At 39.2% G+C, this 5,885-nt stretch overlaps 1 pseudogene; it reads left to right on the top strand.

The window, feature by feature from the left end:
* Positions 1-603: 603 nt before the first annotated feature.
* LOC149204278 (ketol-acid reductoisomerase, chloroplastic-like) lies at positions 604-3,851 on the top strand (annotated as a pseudogene).
* The last annotated feature ends 2,034 nt before the right edge of the window (positions 3,852-5,885 follow it).

Genomic DNA, 5,885 nt, shown 5'->3' with positions numbered 1-5,885 from the left:
ATGAGATTTTACCCTATTTTATTTTCAAACCTATGACATAGGATGATGCAGTGTACTCGGATTAGTTAGAGAGAAAACAAGAAAGGGGATATCACATTACCACACTTTGGGCTAGATTTCCAATTCATGCCTCTGCATTGGATGTAAATTTTTATACTTGTTTCCATTATGTTCTTTGTTTGGAGTGATTATTCCTAGACATGAGATATTCATTCTTACCTTGTGTCTCTCACCATTTATTTCAAATTCATGGCATGGATGCATTTTGAGGTGCTCACAACTATGATGGTAAGGGAGATGTATCGCTTTTATGACCCTAGAAAATATTTTGTTTCTTCCAATTTCGAAATAACTCCAAAATCAATAACCTAGATAAGGATGATTATCTCTGACTTTCAAGCACATAGATTCAAATCTTTTATTCTCATCTCAATGCTTAATATGCAGCTCATAGTCTAATTATTTCCTGTGCCTAGGTTTTTAGCGATGGAAATGCAACATCACAAAATTCCCTTGGTGCATTCAATGAACAAGCCTCTTCAGGCCTTGGACCTCGTGATGAAGGATAGCATAAGCTTTACTTTTCTCTAAGGGGGGTAAGTCATGTTAGGACCTAAGACTAGTATAATATTTCCAACAACTCTTATTAGTCATGATTATAGAAGAAGCAACACAAGTCCAATTTCTCAGGGTCTAGCTCAAGCTTAAAATTTGAGGGATTCTTTGGTAGAGGTAAAATTAGACATTGTAGTAAATTTTGGCTTGAGTAAAGGCTCCATATATTTTTTTTAAGCACATGAAATAGGATTTCAGAGGAAAATGGAACTCTTTGTGTAATGACAGAGACTTTGCATGGTTGTGACCTTGTATTACTTTTGATATTTGATGATGTACAGGCAGACAATTACAAGAAAATCTTTACTGCAATAAAACCAAGCAACATACTTGGTCTCTCTAATGGATTTTTACTGGGACGTTTGCAATCCTGTGGGGATGACTTCCCCAAAATGTTATTGTGATAGATGTCTGTCCAAAAGGCATGGGACTATTTGTTAGATAGTTGTATGTCCAAGGACAAGATATTAATGGTGTGTGAATAAACTCTAGTTTCATTGTGCATCAGGATGTTGATGAGAGAGCAATAGATGTTTTGGGATGGTCAATTGCTTTGGGTTCACCATTTAAATTTGTAACGACCCTAGAGGATGAGTACAAGAGTGATATTTTGGGGGTGTGGGATCTTGTTGGGAGTTGTACACGGTATATTTGAAGCAATGTTCAAATGATATGTTGAGGGTGGAATGCATGATGAACTTGCTTACAAAAATATCGTGGAAGGAATAAATGAGATCACATTTAAAACTACCTCGGCAAAGGGATTGTTAGCTATATGCAATTCTTTGAACGAATAACAAAGGAGAATAAAAATATTCAAATAATTTATTATGGTCACGTTGTAGCTTCACATGTTTTATGTGGAATCCATGCTTCTTGATGATGCGACCTATGTAGGCTATTGAGCTTTCAGAAAATCACAGACACCGTGAGCAATGGAAGCCTCACTGGCCCTTAGGTTTTCAATTTGCAATCTTCTTGAATCTCCTGTCACTATTAGTTTCAAATCACATTTCCCAACTACAACAATTTATCTTTGTGCTCCAACAATGTGATTTACGACCTCCCTGTACCTCTTGCATGAGACAAAAACATTGTGCATTCCCCATTGTGACTTCTCACATGTCATCATTACGTTGTCTTATCCGCAAGCATCCAGATGAATTCACTTACCCTACACACACATATTTATGTTGATTTTTGATAGCTTGGGAGGTACTCCAAGCCCTAGTTTGATAGTTGGAGCACCAAAATAGGTCATTGTGGGATTAAAACCCAAGGTTGGGGTTTTGTACCCAAAGTAGTTGGGATAAAACCATGAGGTACACTAGGTATGTGATGGATGGAGATGATAGAGGATGGTGAGGAGAAACCAATGCATCGAGAATCATCAAATTCTGAGATGTCTAAGTGAAGATAAGAATTTTTTAAAGTAATGATGGGTTTTGGACATACAAGTCATATAGGCTTGAGGTAGATATGTCCAAAAGTCATGTCTCTTCAAGGAATTTGTTGGAGTAACATGTGAAGATATATATTAGACACATTTGTGAGGTTATTAGACCATCCAAGAGCAACATTTCATAGAGAGATCATCTCTTGTAGTAGCCACAGCACAAGAAGTAGAGGGTCAAGGAGCATAAGGGAAATTTTGAGGTTTGTTTTGTGGGTTTGAGAGGGCCGAGGTGCAACAGAGGCTATCCAAGTGAATTATGGGTAGTGAGGTGCATATTTCAAGGTGTAATTCTCCTTATTTTAGAGGGCCCTAGGCTATGTGGGATAGCAAAGATACTACAAGCCTGTTATGGGCTTGTTGGAGGGGTTGTAAGGCTTATTACCAAGCACAGTGATAAGGGAACAGGAAAAAAAATAAGGAAGATAAGTTGCACTGATTTTGAGGATTTTTTTAGTGGTTAGAAAGAGATGGCAGGATCTGCATTGATGCCCTAATCAAATTGACAAACTACAACATATGCACCAGCTCGTGAGTACAAGTATGCTGATGATTTTTTGTTGAATTATTGCTAGGGAATAGGTCCAAGTTTGGACAATTTTCAACCTATGGAAACCAAGTGGAAGAGGGATAACTAGGGTGGTTAGAATCCCTTTCCTATGAGTACATTCTACAGTGAAGTATTGGGCATATTTGGACTGATGGAGGGCAGCGGTAGATGTCCAAAGTAGCCCTTGAATAGGTGGACAAGAAGGACATTGACAGCTATGTGTTGGGTGTATATTTGAGCCTATATGTAGCTCTTTGATGGATGAAGGAAGCTACTAAGAAGGCAGTTGGATAGCTCAGGTATTTGCCAGCCTAGAGGAGCAGTTTGGATCATCTCGTCTTCATTGTAGCACAAGTGACTTGCAATAGTGATAGGTGGAATCCCTCCTTGAGTCTCTATGTGTTTTCCCTTGATGGCCTAAGGGGCATCTAGAGAGCCTATTGGAAGCAAAGGACTGGTAGGAAAAGATACGACATAAAGGATCTGATTGTGCACTAGAGCAGTGAGATTGTCATTGTTTCTTGTATTCTTGTACTTGTGGATATTTGAGGGTCATTATCCCTTATACGAGAGCCCCAGACTGTTGTATTATATGTTGATAATATAATGAAGTTGGGTTACATATATTTTTGTTATTGTTCCTATTATGCACGTGATTGATTTACTTCATTATTTTGTTCCGCTTGTACAAAGTAGATTTGTTGAGATTCTTGGTTTGTTAGCATCAGATATTTAAGATTCTACCCTAGACTTCAAGGTCGTCGAAATTAAACATCGTATTAGAGTGTGGCTGAGCTAATTTGAGAGAGAGTGAATCAAAATAGTGCACAAAAAAGTACAACTTAAGAGGGAGTTGGTCACACTGTAGGGCTCACTACAATGTCGAAGTTACAGGTTGGTCTTTGGAATGAGGACAAGTTGGAAGGGTTGTCCAACTATATTCCTTACAAGTAAAGGATCAAGTTGGTATTGTAGGTCAAAAGCATCTGGGAGTTCACTAAGAAGGATATCAAGAAGCCAACCAACCCTAAGGAGTTGGAAGTGTATGAGGAATTGGATATGAGGGTGAGTTTGATCATCCTTGATGGTGTGAAGGATCCTTTAATACCTCATTTATCTAAGAAGAACACTGAACATGAACTATTGATGGCTCTTCATAATTTGTTCCAGAATAAGAAAGAGAACTGGGTACTGGTATTGGAGGATAAGTTGAATTCCACCAAGATGATATAGGGTGAAGGATTAACTTCATAGCTAACGAGATTATCTGAGGTCAAAGATGAGCTTGTTGTCGTCAATGTGACTATTTCAGATTCTGATATGGTGAGGATTTATTTGAAAGATTTCAACGAGGAACAAATCCCTTCATAAAGGGGATCATCGCCAGAGAGAAGTTTCCAAACTGGAATAGGCTTTGGGACGAATTCATTCAGGAAGAGTTGCAAGATGAGGATCTTCATCTGGAAAAGAAGGTTTCAGATGATGACATGGCACTTGCAGCACGAATGAAGGGTAAGAAGAAGAAGGACTTGAGTAAATTTAAGTGTTTCAATTGTGGAGAGATGGGTCATTTTTCATCAAGATGTTTGATGAAGAAGAAGACAGAATATGATGATAAAAAGAAAGGGAAGCAAGTCGTTGGTGTTGTCACTTCTGTTGAGATAGATTTTCTCACTAGGAGGTTGGAGGAGGAGGACTTTTTTATGATCTCTCATTTCTCAAAGAGTACCATCGATGAGGCTACATGGTATGTGGAAAATGGTGCGTCGAAACATATGACAAGGTCACAAGAGGTATTCGAGACTCTAACTGAATGGGACTCAAAGTTGCACATGGTATTGGGCGACATGAGTGAGAAGGAGATTTGAGGATCAAGAGTTGTGCCATTCAGGATGGAGTCAGGATGAGTGATGTGGGTCCATTATATATTTTTTATACCAGGACTCAAATATAGTGTGATATTTGTGTCAATGATCAAGAAGAATGGGTTTTAGGTATTATTCCAGGATGGGAAGGTAAGACTAAGGCTTAGAGGCTCTAGCTCTATAGGTATTGTAATTGGAGTTAGAGAGAATCATCTGTATAGGCTGATGGGAAAGCCTATTGATCATGAGAAGGAGAAGCATGAGGACCAAGTACAAGTTCCAGAGAAGCAGGTGTAGGTGTAGGCTTTAGAGGTACGGGTACAGGTTCCAAAGAAGAAGTTCTAGGGTCCAAATGCTCAAAGGGAATCAAGTTCTAGGGGGAGTTTTCAAGTTTAGAGGGAGACTTTGTAGCCCAAGAAGGGTGCATGGTTAATGGGGAGTAAGGGTGCTCCTACAACTGCAAAGAAGGAATCATGTAGGGATTGTAAAATTCTATAGGAAAATAAGAAGCAGGAAGCTTCTAGTGACAATGACACTTTCTAGAGAGGCATAGTTCATACTACAAGGATTTTTGCAGTTGTGAGCACCAGGAGTTGGGCGAGTGTTGTGAGTAGTGATGATGATGATGAGCTACTTCCTAGTCTTGGAAGTACCTCCCTCAATAAGAGGGAGTGTTTATTTTTTATAGCTTGGGAGGTACTCCAAGCCCTAGGGTTCAGAGTTTGGAGGTTGTAGCAACACAATAGGTCATTATGGGCTTGGAACCCAAGGTTGGGATTTTGTACCCGAAGGATTTGAGCCAAAATCATGAGGTCCACTAGGCATGTGATGGATGGAGATGATAGAGGATGGCGAGGAGAAACCAACGCATCAAGAATCAATGAATTCAGAGATGTCTAAGTGAATATATGAATTTTTGAAAGTAATGATGGGTTTTTGGACATACATGTCATGTAGGCTTCAGGTAGATATGTCCAAAAGTCATGTCTCCTCAAGGAATTCATTGGAGCCACATGTGAATATATATATATATATATATATATATATATAGACACATGTGTGAGGTTATTAGACCATCCAAGAGAAACATTTCATAGAGAGATCATCTCCTATGGTAGCCACAACACAAGAAGGAAGGGGTCGAGGAGAACAAGGGAAAATTTGAGGTATGTTTTATGGGTTTGATATGGCCAAAGTGTAGCAGAAGATAGCCAAGTGAATTATGGGCGGTGAGGTGCATATTTTAGGGTTTAATTCTCCTTGTTTTGGAGGGCCACAAGCTCTGTGGGACATCATAGATACCGTGGGATTTTTCTGGGATTACAGGAGGGGTCGTAAGGCCTATTACCAAGCACACTGATAAGGGAAGCCACACTGATTTTGAGGATTGTTGCAGTGGTTA

The sequence above is a fragment of the Pinus tabuliformis genome, chromosome 1_2, assembly GCF_031772625.1.
Source record: "Pinus tabuliformis cultivar Carrire ecotype Pingquan chromosome 1_2, CPIR1, whole genome shotgun sequence".
In the NCBI taxonomy this organism is placed as follows: Eukaryota; Viridiplantae; Streptophyta; class Pinopsida; order Pinales; family Pinaceae; genus Pinus; species Pinus tabuliformis.
This window is presented reverse-complemented; position numbering and strand designations above follow the sequence as displayed.